The sequence below is a fragment of the Pteropus medius genome, unplaced genomic scaffold (assembly GCF_902729225.1).
Source record: "Pteropus medius unplaced genomic scaffold, Ma_sr-lr_union100, whole genome shotgun sequence".
NCBI classification, from domain to species: domain Eukaryota; kingdom Metazoa; phylum Chordata; class Mammalia; order Chiroptera; family Pteropodidae; genus Pteropus; species Pteropus medius.
In genome coordinates, this window is record NW_024344433.1 from 775,268 (window position 1) to 791,118 (window position 15,851).

General features: G+C 43.0%; 1 protein-coding gene across 1 annotated transcript in view; it reads right to left on the reverse strand.

Annotated features, from left to right (window-relative positions):
• Window positions 1–11,910, reverse strand: part of CNGA3 (cyclic nucleotide gated channel subunit alpha 3) — a 34,646-nt gene extending 22,736 nt beyond the window's left edge. The window contains exon 1 of the mRNA XM_039872496.1: window positions 11,852–11,910. The gene's annotated coding sequence lies outside the window, so the exon portion shown is untranslated. The remainder of the gene's footprint in view (window positions 1–11,851) is intronic.
• Between the last annotated feature and the right edge of the window lie 3,941 nt (window positions 11,911–15,851).

The following is a 15,851-nucleotide window of genomic DNA, read 5'->3' on the forward strand; positions in this document are numbered from 1 at the left end:
ATTGTATTTCTATACACTAGCAATGAATAAGAAAGCAAAAGTTAAAAAAACTATTTTTAATAGTGGCAAAAGAATAAAATACCTAGAAATAAAACCAAGGAAATGAAAGATTTGTACACTGAATATAACAATGATGATGATCTTTGTGAGGGCTCACACTACATCAGGCACTGTTCTACCTATATCAACTCATTTTATCCCCACAGAAACCTCATGAGGTAAGCACTGTTGCTACTCTTATTTTATAGATGGGCAAACCAAGATACGCAGCTCAGCCAGGACTACGGCAGACAATCTAACTGTGGAGCCTGCAAGCTTAACCCCCTCCCCTCCATAAACAAGGCCAATTCCTGGAAAGAGTAAATATCGAAGCTTCCTCCACGTGCCCAAGAAAGGTCCAAAGAAAGGCAGCTCAGGTCTTAGACCAGGAGGGTGTGTCCAGTTGTGCTCAGGGCTAACCTTCTAGGTGATGGAGAATGAAAGGCAAAGTCCCCATTTTCCCTTTCCTGTGAATTGGAGTAGAGGTGACCCCGGGAAACATCCCCACACCAAGACAGAGAGAAGGAGTCTGAGTTAGGAGCCCTGAGTCTTGTTTCTCAAGGAAACCTCTGAATGGCTGTGAGCTGCAGTTCTCCCTCCTGAACTCTACACGTTTTTATTACACAAGCAAAAAGAAGATTGCAGATGTCAGCTGCGGGTTTTCAAGTCCTGCCTGGGAGGAAAAATTAACATCAGTCCAAGAACAGGAAGAGATCTGGGGTGAAAGAGAATGCACTGAAACTGTAACAAGGTAATCAATCGTGTTATTCGACCATCAGATAGAGGCCTGTTTCAGGCCTGGAAAGTGTCTTGGTCTCTGCAGAGATGACTCAGGACAAGTGGGATTTTGGCTTCCTTGGCTCTAAGTGTGCTCAGCTTCAAAATGACTGCTTTGCAGTAAGAGTCAGCTGCTCAGGTTGAGATTCCAAGATGAAACTGCTTTCCAGATGTTGCTGGAGCTGGAGAACCCAGATATCAATAGCCAGCTCTACAGATGCTTTCCCTAGAAGTCTGTCTGCTCCCCGCACCAACACACAAGACCTCCCTTTCTTCCCCAAGGACCTCTTTCACCAAGCCTAGCTGCAGGCCCAGGACGTAAAGCAGTTTTTGTTTATTCATTTATTTAATTAACTTTGAGGATGTAATTATAAAAGGAATGTACTATCATTATAATAAATAAGAGGGTCATATTTAACTTTGAACACTTGGTATGTCAGGCACTGAGCAAAAGAACTCACTCCAAATACTTCATTTACATCTCCCAACAACCCAATGAGGTAGGTGTTATAACTATCACTTCCAATTTACACATGGAGGCACAGACTCACAATGGTTAAATAACTTGTTCAAAGTCCCCCAGTAGCAGAACTGGGAACAACACTGCATTATTGTAATACAAGGTGGACCATGAAAGTCCTACAAAAGGAGGAGAAAAGAGGCCTCCTTGGGTTCTGCTCCCACTTTTGTCCAGACCCGCGTCCCCCTCCCTGGGATTGTTCACCAAACAATTCCCCCTCCCTGACACCAGGGTCTTTCTGAAAGGTAGTTTCAGTCATATCACTCAAAAACTTTCAGAGGTTGCCTATTTTCTCCAGAATATGGTCTTAACCTGACACTGAAGACTTTTTGTAATCAGGACCATATTGGCCTAAACAGGCTGCTCCATTTAAACCACATTACTCATGCTTTCTTTAAGTGTGTCATGAATGTTCGCATTCCACCTATTGGCACGAACTGCTCACCAAAGTGCATCCTGTACTTCCTGCATTTGTTTTTTCCTTCCAGATCAGGCGACGGCTGAGTGACAAGCTCTGGCCAGCGGATTCCTCCCATGATTCAGAGTTCCCCAATGCCTCACATAATTTAATGCCAATGGGAATCCCCACCTTGGGGTGAGGTGAAGGAAGAGACATTTTTCACTGCAAACAGATCAACTGTGACACAACATGGCTGTGGAACAACATGGCCACGAGGCAGCCCTGCTTGGCTCTCCTCTGGTCCAGTCAGGTCCAATCCACTCAGCTACAGGAAGACAAAAAGGCTCCACACCCACAAGATGTCTTCCTACATACTTTCAGCTCCAGGGTCCCTACAGTAACACCCACTGGAAAGGAAAACTATGCTCCAAAGCCATAAGGGAGCTGACTTATGTAGAGAGTAGTTCCCAACCCTGGTCCTTGATTGGTCCATCTTCATGCAAATGAAGACACCAAATCTTCATAGTTTGATTGGTCCAAAAAGCACTGTTCTGATTGGTTGGAATGGAGCTGCTCTGATTGGTTAGTGAAAATGCTAAATATAGACACAGCTGCACAGCTCCAATTGGATGGGAAAGTTTCAGTCTTACTGATTGAAATAGGATTCCAGGAACTCCTTTATGAGGGTTGGCTCAAATGGCAGAAGCACAGTGCAGGAGGCACAGTACAGTAGTTTAGTGCAGGCTTCTCTCTAAAGTACAGTTTAAAGAAGAGGCCTATGTTTAGAAATGGCTGCTAGATGTTTTGTTGTTGATGATGTTGTTTGTTTGTATTAATTCTGAGCCCACTAAGCCACCAGGAGCTTGTTTTCATAGGTATTTTCTTTCTTGGGGTCTGCACTCATAATATTGCACAAGCAATGGGCCGAGCCACTAAGACATTCCTAGTCTATCTGCTCCTGACTAATCCATGTCTTTGCTCCTGCTAGTCTCTCTGGCTAGAGAGATATTTCCACTCTTGCTCACCAGTTGAAATTCCTTTCATCCTTCAAGTTTTGACTTCAATATGACCTCTCCTGGAGGCCTTCCCTGACCAGGAGGCAGTCTCTTCCCATGTCTCTCCACTGCCAGGGCACTGTAATTACCTCTATTTCAGCCCAGAGTAGAGGTGGTCTATTCTAGCCTATGGTGAAAGAGCTTGTCTCCCACACTATGCCACACTATGCCACACTATGCAGAGGGCAGGGACTATGTCTGTTTAATCGTTTCTCCCACCAGATTTAACCTCGTAATTTGTACTCAGGTGTAGTCAGTGTGCAGCTGACATGAATTAGGTCAGAAGGAAGACAATTTATCCCCGGACTCAGTTTATGCAATTCGGGAATAAAGAAAAAAGCTTGATCCATTTCAAGCCCCTCGGGGTGGTTAGTAGGGGTTAGAGGGTGTTTCAGGTGAGTAGGCTGCTAGTGGGTAGGGGTGGCATGGGAGTGGGTTTGAAGAGCCTTGTCCTGGCCATTCCTCCTCCAGTCTTGCAGGCTCCATCTGGGGGAGCTAGCGAAGAGCCTCCGCAGCTTCCAATTGTTTACTTCCTGTGCACCATGGCGATGAGAGACTGGTCACTATGGCAACCTCATTGTTAACAGAAGCAGGACTGCTGGCAGATAGTAAATGAGAACAGAGAAGACACAAAAAGCAGCACATCAAAGGCAAAGGGCTATGCAGCTGGCCGAGGTCCCAGTTAAACTGATTGAGCTCTTCCTCCCACCAGTCACCCAGAGCCGCCTTCACCTTCTCCAGCATCAGGCTCCCAACAGGGACCCCATTTCTGGCCAAACAGAGGCTGAAGAGCGAAAACGTGTGTATGGGCATTCGTGTGAGGGGGTGTGTATGTCTTCCCTGCCCCATTCCTGCCCAAAGGGCTCCTACTGGCTCAATGAAACCCCAGCTGGGTTCCCGGACTTGGCAGAATTCTCAAGAACTCGGGACTTTGGTTTAGAGACCTGGTTTGGAGAGTGGCGGCGATAGCAGTCACCTCCCTTCTTTCGGCTCAACTCTCCACGGTCCCTTCCAATGATTTCTCACTTAGGAAGTATGTGACCCCAGGTCCAGACAGCAATATTGTTGCTCATTCTTTATGAATGAATGGAGTGGGAGGGGCTGGCAGATGGTTCAGAGACAATTAAGGATCTGGGCTGCCCACTCCGGGGTGGAACCTAAACCCAGATGGGATGGGGCATTGTCTATAGGTTTGGGGTGCAAAGGACCTTTCTGACACCCAGCTTCACACTGTGGAAAATCTGGGAGGGTTGTCCACCATCTGGCTGTCTACTTTCTGGGCCAGAGTTTGTGCTCACAAAGTTGCCAGCAGGGAGGGTTCTGAGCAAGTGGACTGAGGGTCCAAGGGCCCTAGGTCACCTCCACAGAGGCCAGGCTGCAGGCTCCGGGTCCCTTCTGCTCTCTCCCCTTCCATCCTCAGCCACTAGCTGTGTGTAGCTGGAGATACCAGCTTCAGAGTGACAAAGTTTAAAGTCTCAACAGCAGCATAAGGTATCACAGCTGTGAATTAGGGAATTAAAATGGGATGGAATGAAACTACACCTCTACCCAACCCCACCCCCAGTCACCCAGCCCCAGCCGGGGTGGCTGAGTGTGCTTTGCAGGTCCCTCTCCGGGGGTGCAGGGAGTGGGGTTAAGGGCTGAGCTGCAAGAAAAGCCAGAGGACAGGGAGCCGGTGGGATCATCTGGTTAGGGGATTGCAGAGGATCAGAGGGCCCGCAGCCCCATCTCCTGGCTCACAAGCACCAAAGCCAAGACTGCGGATTATAATTTTATTATTAAAAAAGAAATGACTGCTGAATCCCCCAAATTATTTTAAATCTTCGCCTCCTCCTCAGCCCACCTATCTGTTTAGATTCCTAAGGCTGAGTAGGGACTGGCAGAGGCAGTCCTCGGTCCCGTTCGCTGGTCCCCTACACTCCCGCTACCTCTGAGCCATGGACAAATCGCCCCACGCTGGACGGGGACTTGGAGAGACTCTGCTCGAGTCCCGGACCTGGAGACGGGGAGCCAGGCAACTGGGGCGCTCCTTCCAGGACGTGAGAACTTGGAAGCGCAGCGCGCGGCCTCCGGGTGCAGAGTGTCTTGGGACAGTGTCCCCGGACTGGTGGCTGGACACCTTTTCTGTCCCCAGCGGGAGCCAGCCCAGCTCCTTCTGCCTCCTGCCCCGACGTTTCAGACCCGCTTGGCCCAGCGCGGCGGCGGGACGTGAGTAAAAGGCGGTGCGAACGACTTGGAGAACACAGGAGACGGTTTCTTGTCCTGTGACCCCGGCTGGAGGGGTTTGTGTGCGCCGGGAGTGGAAACAGCGACCGAGCTGGCCTTTGCTTTCTGCCCCTTTCTCCTCCTCCGAGACGCATTCCGTTTCAGCACCGAGGACTGCGGACAGTGCTGCGCCCGCCTGTGCTCTGCTCCCCGCTTTCTCGCGCGGACTTGAACCCTCCTCCTGGCAGAGTCTGCGTCCCAGACACATTTGCCAGCACCCAGCACTCCCAGCTCAAGAGCCCTGAAAATCCTTACCCTACCAAAGTTTGAGCTCCCGCGGCGCGCCTCAGTCCGGCGGAGCGTGTCCTCCTCGCTCCCTCTGGGTCTGGGCAGCGCTCTGGCCCCAGGACGCTTCTTTGCGGACCGACTGCGGAAGCAGCTGTTGCCGCCCTCTCTCTGGGAATGTCAGGTGAGGCTCTGGAGCCTCAAAGGCGGTCCCGGAAGAGGTCATGTCACCATCCCCTCCCAGAGAAGAGGGGGCAAACCAAGAACAAGAAAGCAGGAAAGTCCGTCTGTCAACTCTGGACTCTCTCCTAACCGTGAGCGGCCACTTGGGACTCTGTCCTGGGATCCTGGGGTGTTTAACCAGTAGTGTCATTCATCCACACTGGGTGCAGACCCAGTGCAGATCTGGGAGTTTGGAGTTTAAAGGTGGGAATATATATCCCCTTAAACTTGTTTAGTCTTAGAGGGGAATTAGACACTTACCTCTTATAGGGAGATAGTGTGTTCTCCTTGCAGAGCTTTTGTTAGTTTCTATCACACCAGACAACACCAGATTCCCTGAACTAAAAATCAAAACCCATTGATTCAGGTAGTATTCGTTGTTCTCAATAGAAACCAAAGGAACTTAAAATCTTTTTGGAGAAAATAACTTTATTGGACAAAGCCTCCCCATTTCTCCAAACTCACTTTTACCATAGAAGATATATGTCCAAGGATACTCGTCTCCATCCAGGATGAAGACGGAATCTCACCTCCCCCTCCCACTGGTTCTGGCAGGAGCAGGTCCTAGGAAGAATCCAGCCTTCTTGTCTAGGACAAGGTCTGGAAGCCTGTTGGATTCCAGGTTCCCATGACTGACAGATGCCCTTATGGGATGAAACTCTGCAGGAGCAGATCTCACAGCAGCCTGAATACCAGAGGTTTCTCTGAGGACTTGGGGCACATGACATTTCCTGGACGTACTTATCAAATTGTCCTTTCATGGAGCAGATTGCCTTGAGAAGGCTTTTCAAGTTTATGCAACACTTGAAGGGAGAGATAAGTATACTGTTCACTGGAGAAATAAAAAATTGGGATGGTGCGTGCATACACACACACACACACACACACACACATCTTAAAGAAGGGAAGAAAAACCTAGAAAAAAATTTCCCCAAAGTCAAGGTAGGCTTAATTGTTCAGTAAAGGTAGTAGGAAAACAGAAGTGGTGAATCAACAAAACAAAGTTGAAGGCACAGAAATCGGAGGAGAGTAGAGTTCTTGCTTTCTCTTTTGGGTTTCTGGAAGAAACCTGGAGTGAGTTTAACACAAGAGGCAACATACTCATGAGACCGTGTGTCATTGAGGCCCTTAATATCCTTAATCCAGAGAACCTCCAACATACATCAGTTGCCCTGAGCATTGTTTTTTACAGCCATCATTGTCAGGAAATGCTTTATTTCCTCTAATCCCTGTAATTTCTGACATGAATTAAAGCTCTTTCTCATTGGCTTGTCCTTGGAGAAGACTGGGAACAGATGGTTATTTTCTGTTGTCCAGAAACATTTCAGAGCTGATTTTGGAGAAAGTAGTAGTTGCTATGAGATCATTTTAAGGCATAATCCTAAAAATGAAAAATCCCTTTTGATGTTGTTTTTGAAGTACAGACCATTTCTAAGATCTGAGCGGGGAAAACAAGACCTTACAAAACTAACCGTGAAATGGAGATGAGCACTGAGTCTGATGGATTGATGCAGAAGTAACCAGGGCAGGGTTAGGCACATCACTGGCCCTTGGGAAAAGATGTGTGTGCCAGTAATCGTCACAGGAGAACTTTTGGGATCTGAAAGGTGGAAACAGATGAACGGAGACTGCAAATGAGTGGCAAGAGCCCGGAGGGGATATCTCTGAATTTGCCTGCAAAAGGCATCCAGCAGCAAGATCTTGGGCTGCCAAGAGAGAGAGTCCAGATTTCGCCAAAGACTCACTGAGTGGGGTAGCTTTGTGGACGTGTCCCATTGCTCAAGTTTCATCTGAGGTACAACCAGCGGTATATGGCACAGAGCGGAAGGGACAGAAATACTTTGTCAAGATGCAGGACACCTTTGTCAAGGTCCCCAGATGAGTTAGTGGGGTGTCCTAACAGGTGCATGGCACAAAGAGCCCTAGGACAGTGATCCCCAGAAACCCAAAGCCCGTGCCAGAACTGGGGGACTACAGTGAGAAGGGAGCTACGGTACAGGCACCACTTCCTTGTGCAGATGGGGCAAGTGAGACTAGGGGCGGGGGGCTATGTGAAATTCCAGGTCCTTCAGCCTTAGGACTTGCTTAGGAAACACAGGGTATGTGGGGAAAAGGGTGGTGAGCAGCCATCAGGAGCAGAGGGAAGCTGGAGCCAGGGAACCTGCTGAGTCCAGTTCTACCTGCCTGTGATTTCAGTGCCAGAGAGATAAAAGGATAAATAATAGCCGTGCTCAGAGGAGTTGAGTGTAAGCATGAGTGTGCACACGTGTGACTTATGTCATTTTGTTTTTAAAATTGAAAATTTAGAAAATGTGATTATGGTCTATATAGTTTTCTTGGATTTGCTTTTATTTTCAATCGATGTTAAGAATTCAGTGGTTGTTGATCATAGCTATAGTTCTTTCAGTTTCATGTATAAATATATGATTTGTTATTCTTGGTTCAGATTATACCTTTTAATTTAAAAAATTGCGAAGAACTAAATTTTTGCTATTCTAATTAAATAAAATTTTCCTAGTCCAAAAAATTTCAGATATACTGGGATCTGACTTTTATAGGTTCAGGTTAAAAGGCACATACATTGTGCCACAGGTGGGCAACAAAACAGCCACTCTACTGGGGACCATATGCTATGCAGTGTGTTAAAGAACACATAATCTGATAAGGCGATAAGCCAGGCTAGCAGATGATAAGCAGAAATGTAAAGAGATAAGCCCAGTTATTAGTAAGGAGATGGAGCATGAGTCTGCTCCTGCAGGTGGTCTAGGTCCTTGGCAAACGATAAGGCAATCTGTAGGGATGTCTTTTGGGAAATAAAATATTTTGCAGAGGTAGGCAAGGTTCACATGAGCAGTAATGATGCATCAATTTCCCCAGTAGGAATTCTCCATCAGTGCAAAGTTGTCTGGGGGTAAAGGGCCCAAAGATGGAAAAAGCAGTTGTTTTCAGTTATCAAGACCCACTTTGTCTGCTTCCTTCTCACACAGCAAACATGATGGTATCTTTCCCTCACCTATCTGGCAGTTGAAAGAATAGAAGAGAATAACATTAGATTAATGAGATGTGAAGCGTTGTAAATTCTATCCAAATATCATTAAGAGCCTGAGAAGGACTGTGGTCCCATGGGATCTAATCTGCCTTGTCCCTAGGAAGTCTCACCTTCAGGCCAGCCTTGCAGACTGTGGACAGGTAGGGGCTGTCTATCAAGCCCAATGCAAGCCTCCCCACCTCACCCAGATCTCTTCCATCTGACTGTCAATGCCTGCAAGTCCACCCTCCCTCCATTTCCAACCTTCGATTTCTTTTACAATGCAGATAACTCCAGGACATAAAGTGTAAAGAACCCCAAACAAGTCTGGTAAGAAGACTGAGAAGAGCATTTGATGACCCTGGAGCCCATTGAGGGTGGTATGGTATGGATGCTGTGGCAGGGGCACAGGTGGTATCAGAGGGGAAAAAGGCCCAAGTGATGGCACTGAACACTGAGGGCACACTTGCTCTCCCTGTCACAGCTGAGCCTGGTCTTGCTCTAGGAAAACCACCTGAGTTTTCCTCTAAGCCTGAAGCCTTCACTTTTCACCCACAAAAGGACAATCACCTTTGCTGATTGTTGAATCTGGCCAGTGTGTACTGGATTCAAGACTATTTTAGTGGATTGCAAGGTAAATGTCATCAAAGGCACTCCTTAATCAATATGACATGTCCTGGGGCTCAGGACTGCTCAGGTCGACATTTTCATCAAGGCCATGGAAAAGCATAAGGAGTCTCCTGTATATTTTAAAGTAGACAGAATGTACAATTAACATGCACTCCGGAAATATGGCAAATAAAGGGTGTAAATCATGATCCAAAAAAAGTCTTGAGAGCTGATGGGCTGAATATTTAGACCAAGATAAAAATGTAACAGGAACAAAGGTAAGATTCTGCACTAGGGTCCCCCAAATTCAGCTACCCACACACAGGAAGAGGAGACGTGGCCCAGCAGGCCTCATTCAAAATGATGTGACACCTCAGGATGACATGTCTCCACAAAAATTGGTGAAAAGCTAAGGAGAAATGATGCTGACTCCATAGACATATATCTAGAAAAGAGGCCTCAGTTCTTCTCTCATCAACACACTTGTATTATTTTCATTTTAGTAGCCACATTTTTTAAAATTTATTTTAATTAGTTTCAAGTATATAGTACATTGGTTAGACATCTATGTAGTTCATAAAACGATCCCAATTGCTCCCTCCCTCCCCTGGCCCTCCACCTAGCCATCATATTAATGCTAACTGCATTCCCTATGCCATTCTCCCCATCCCCATGACTATCCATCAGCTACTAATTTATATTTCTTTAACTCTTCACCCTATTCTCCCATCTTCCCAACCCCCCTTCCCTCTGTTGGTCACCAAATTGTCCACTATATTTGTGAGTCTGTTTTTGATTAGTATATTGGATTAGTTTATTTGATTAGTTTATTCCTTAGATTCTGCATATAAGTGAAATCATGTAGTGTTTATCTTTCTCTGTCTGACTTAAATACCTTCTAGGTCCATCAAACCAATATATTTTTCCATCCCCTTTTAGTCTGTGTGTGTTTTTTAATCTGAAGTGAATCTCTTATAGGCAACATGTATGGGTCTTGTTTTCCTTTCCATTCATCCACTCTATCTTTTTGTTGGAGCACTTAATTCTTTTCCAGTTGAGGTACTTATTGATAAGAATATAGTTGTTACCATTCTTTATTCCTGTTTTTGATACATGTTTTTTCTTCTTAAAGAAGTCCTTCCAACATTTCCTGTAATACTGGCTTGGTGGTGATAAATTCCTTTAGCTTATTTTTGTCTGGGAAGCTCTTTATTTGTCCTTCAACTCTAAATGATAGCTTTGCTGGATAAAGTATCCTTGGTTTAGATCCTGGGTCTTCATCACATCAAATATTTTGTGCCAAACCCTTCTGTCCTGCATAGTTTCTTTTGAGAAATCAGCTACCAGTCTTATGGATGTTCCCTTGTAGTTATCTAACTGCTTTTCTCTTGCTGCTTTAATATTTTCTTTGTATTTAACCTTTGGCATTTTCATTATATGTGTTTTGGTGTAGGCCTCTTTGGATCCTTGTTTTTTGAGATTCTCTGAGCTTCCTGGGATTTTATGTCCATTTCTTTCACCAGGTTAAGGAAGTTTTCCATCATTATTTCTTCAAACAGCTGTTCAACATTTTGTTTTCCTTCAGGTACGCTGATCAGATATTTGGACCCTTATTAGTGTCCCATATGCTCCTTAAATTATTTTTATAGTCTTGGTATCTAATCTCTTGACATTCTGATTGAGTGTCCTTGGCTTTCCCATCCTCTAGATAGAGCATTTAATCATTTTCTTTATTCACTTTGTTTATTCCTTTGTTTATTCCATTTAATATACTTCTCATCTCAGAGAATGTGTTCTTCATTTCAGACTGGTTCCCTTTTATAATTTCCATTTCGATTTTTATGTTTTGTTTTTTTATCTTTGTTGAAGTTCTCACTGAATGAATTTATCTACATTTCCCAAAAGTTTATTGGGCATCTTTATAACCAGTGTTTCGAACTCTGTATCTGTTAGATTACTTGACTTCATTATCTCTGGATCTCTGTTCTGTCCTCTCATATGGTTTCTGCTTGTCTACCTATTTTGGCTGCCTTTCTGTATTTATTTCTATGTACAAAGCAAAGCTCCTAAGTCTCCCGGTCTTATTAGTGTGGATTTGTGGAGTAAGTGTCCAGTGGCACAGTCCTGAGAGGGGTTTAGCTGATGGCTAAATTTAGCCCAAGCCGCTACCCCTCCAGGGCCACCTGTTAAGATTCAACAAGCAATCCACAGATGCTGTGCTTATAGTTACCTCAAAAGGCCACACCAGAAACCAAGGCCAGCTGCCTGTAGGCACTGCTCCCCAAGGAGCACCTGACTCACTGAGGATATACCTGGGTGTGGCTTGGGTGGGGCCTTGAGTTGGAGAAGGAGTGGTTTCAGGGAGTCCTCTGGGCGGAGCGATCCTTTGTTATTCAGTTTGATAACATCTCCGTTATGGCGGTGCTATGTCTGCACATTGGGACAGGGGAGGGCTCAACAAGGAACAATGGATACCTCTGGCACTTCTGTGCATAGCAAGTCTCTCCTCGGCCCTCACTCTGACAATGTCTCCCTGTAGGTCCCTGGTGCCCCCTGCGCGCAGTCGAATCGGCACTGATGCTCAGAGCAAGCAGATCCGTCACTGAGAAAATCTGCTCCCAGGCATGGCCCCTTTAAGAGGAGGCTGCTACAGCCTCTGTCTCACTCAGCTGCTGGAGACCAGGGAGCCCCATGTCCTCACCCCATCCTACCTTCTGCCATTGCAGGGTGATTTCTTGGATTTCTCTCTAGTTGTATGGATTGTTCATCTAGATCCCAGGTGATTTTTTTCCTTGCTGCTGCTCCTTGTTTCTGTCACAACTTTGATTTGGTCAGCAGAGGGATGAACAGAGCCTCTATCATATGTGCTGTTTTTTCCCCTCCCTGTAGCCACATTAAAAAAAAAAGTGTTGCATAAACAATATTCTATTAATAGTAAACTTTAAAAATCAATTTAATAAATCAATTCTTCATTTTATATTATTTTCTGGTTTTTCTTCTCATACTCATATCATTCTCTTTCACATGTAAATATACTTTTTTTTTTATTCTGCTTTTCATTAGGTGTAATGTCTTGAGAAGTAACCTATCTTGATGCATTAGTTTCCAAGGATTTTTGGCTATGGCCAAGTCATTTATCACTGGCTATGATCATAGTCAAATGAATTACATAATTAATAGAATAACTTACACTATTATGGACCCTTATGGACATAATTTAAATTATTTCCCATTTTTCAATACTTTAAATGACTGCCATAAACACATGCATAGAACATTTTCCTACTTTTTTAATAATTATTTCCTTAGGTTATATTCTCAGAAGTAGGATTATTCCAGGGATGTGAACATCTGAATTCAAGAGAAGTTTTAGCAATTTCTATTGCCATCAATCATTTATCAGTCCCACCATCTTTTTTTTTACCAGCTATTTTATTTTTTTAAATTTCATGCATAAACTCTACACCATTACAGTTTTAATTTGCATCTTAGTAAGAGATAGTAAAATTGAACATTTTATATCTGTTTGCTACTTGTGTTTCCTCTTTGCAGATCATCTACTCATGCCTTTTACCCATTTACATCAAAGTTGATATTTTTCTTTTTGTTCTCATGAGCTTTTTGTGCAGTATTGAAAGAGACTTTTCCCTGGGATATTTGATAAAAATATTTCCCTCAGTATGCTTGCCTTTTTATTTCAGTTATGATAATATTTATTATAGAGACATGCAAGCATTTCCCACTGAGATTCATTCAATTCACTGAAAGCCTAGGATGCATAATTCCAGTGCATATATGTCTACTCTTTTTTTGATTGTTTTTATTGTTTTTATTCTTACTAGTAACTCTTCAATACAATTGGGCTTATTTAACATAAGGTCTAGACTGTTTTACTTAAAAATCTCTGTCACTTTGAGCAATTAATTTAATGTGGGGCTCTCAGGTTCCTCACCTACTAAAAAAAAGGTACCTATTTCTCACTTTTATTCCAGGATCCCCTACTAGATATTGGATGGATGAAATCCTGGACACCCCATTCTCCAATCACGCTATGTCAGCTATCAACTCATTGCCTCTCAGCTCCAAATTTCAATACCCGCACTGTAGAATTACTCTAAGCATTTCTTCCTTACAGTGAGCAAGATATTAAGATTTCCAAGTAGAGGATACTGGAAAATCATGGAAGCAGGGACTCACCTGCTATTTCTAGTGGTTGTACCACTGGTCAGCAATGAGAGTGTGAGAATGTCCAGTGGTGCATTGCCCCACTCACATGTCTAGAACACACGGTCCCTTGACAACATCCCAGCCCCAGCTGGACCAGGTGATCACCTTCAAGCAGCTCCCTCTTGTCTGTACCGGTGCTCCAACTCCCTCTTCTTCCCTATGCCCCTGTCCCCAGGTTTGTCTCCTGTGATGACCTGGTGGCACAATCCTTCTGACACAAGCTCCACAGCTCCTGGTCTCCTACTCACACTAGTGAATTTAATAAGATTGCAGGACATGAAGTAAATATACAAAACTCAATTCTACTTTTATATGTTCTAGCAACAAACAATAGAAAATAAAATTTTAAAAAATCATATACATAATTACTTAAGCATAAATCTAATGCTATGTACAAGACTTATATAGCATTGCTAAGAAAAGCTGATGAACACCTAAATAAATATCTAGATATACCATGTAGTGGTATACATTTATGAAATCTCAATGATTTTACAATTATAGATGAATTTTAAAATTCATCTATAGACTCCATGCGATCCCAATCGAAATCCCACCAGGCTTTTTCGGTTAAGGAATTGGACTCTAAAATTTTATAGAAATGTAAAAGATCTAGATTAGAAAAAATAAATCTTGGAAAAGGACAAGGTTGGAGGATTTCTACTACCTGACCTCAAGACTTATGATCAAGCTACATAATCCAAACAGTGTGGTATTTGCAAAGTAAAAGGCTAGTGAAACAAAATGGAAATTCCAGAAAAAAAACCCCATGTGTCTGTGGCCAATTGGTTTTTGATAAAGATGCCAAGGACGATCAGTGGGAAATTTATTTTTAAGAAATGGTGGACAGACAATGGGGATATGTATGAATAAAAACAAATCTCAACTCCCATCTCACTCCACACAGGAGATTTACTTTGAGATGGATCATAGACAGACCTAAATATAAAAGCTACAATCATAATACATAGAAATAAACAAACAAAAAACCAATATTTTTATAATTTAGGGTAGGCAAAATTTTCTTAGACGGGACCAAAGGCACTAGCTATAAAAACCCCAATAACTTGTACTTCATCAAAATGAGAATTTCTCCTCATCAAAAGATACCATTAGGAAAATAAAGAAGATAGTCTGCAAAACAAACGGTTATGTGCTCTTCAAAACTGTCAAGATCATGAAAGACAATAAACACATAATATATAGACAGACAGACAGAAGAACTGTTCCAGAGTAAGGAAGATGAAAGATAAATGACAACTAAATGCAATGTGACTTTGGTTTGCATCTTTGACTCTAGAGATTATTTTTTCTTTTGCTGAAAAGGACATGTGAGACAACTGATGAATTTTAAACAAGATTCGTAGATTAGGTAATAGTTGTGTGTCAGTGTTCATTTACTGATTTCGATAATCGTTCTGTGGTTAAGAGGATGACCTTGTTTTTAGAAAATAGTCATAGACGAATTAGAGATAAAAGACCATCATCTCTGTCATGATCTCAAATGTGTGTGTATGTATGTGTGGTGGTGGGTGGGGGAGAGGGGGAGAGAGGCTGATAAAGTCAACACAGTAAATAATAAAATGTTAACATTTTTAGGTTCTGGGTGAAGGATATATGTTGAAAATTCTTTGGACTATTTTTTACAACTTTTCTATAAGTCTTAAATCTCTTTAAAAAGAAATGTATAATGAATCTCAGAGAGAAAATAGTCACAATATGTATATCTGACAAAGGACTCATTTCCAAAAGATATAAATAATATATATAAGACAATAATAAAGAGACAACCCAATTAACAATATCTGTTTAAACAGACATTTCACCCAAGAAGATAGATGGATGGCAAATATATACATGGAAGTATTCAATGCCTTTAATAATCAAATTACAAATAAACATGCAAATTAAAACCACAATGAAATACTACCACATATCCACCAGAATGACTAATGTTAAAAAGACTGACAGCCCTAAATTTGGAGAGGATGTGGAGCAACACCTCCAAAGATTGTGGGAGTGTAAAATAATACAATTGTTTTGGAAAACAATTTGACACTTTCTCATGAAGTTAAATGTATACTTACTCTATGACTTTGCATTTCCACTGTTAATATTTTCTCAAGAGAAATGGAAACAGATGTCAAAATGATTTGTACACAAATGTTCATAGTAGTTTTATCTATAATAGCTCCCTACTGGAACTAACCTAAATATTCACCAAAAGATGAAGGATAAACAGATCGTGGTTTATTCAGGCATGGAATGCTCCACAGCAATGAGAAGGAAGGACTTACTGATACATGCGACAATACGGACGCTTCTCAAAAACATGATGTTGAGAAAAATGGTTCAGACACAGAGTACACAAAGTATGATTCTGTTTACAAGAAGCCCTAGAATGGGCTAGACTGGTTTATGGTCAAGAAAAATGAGAACACTGGTCCTGGGGGACAGGGTGGGGTTGACTACAACTGAGCATGA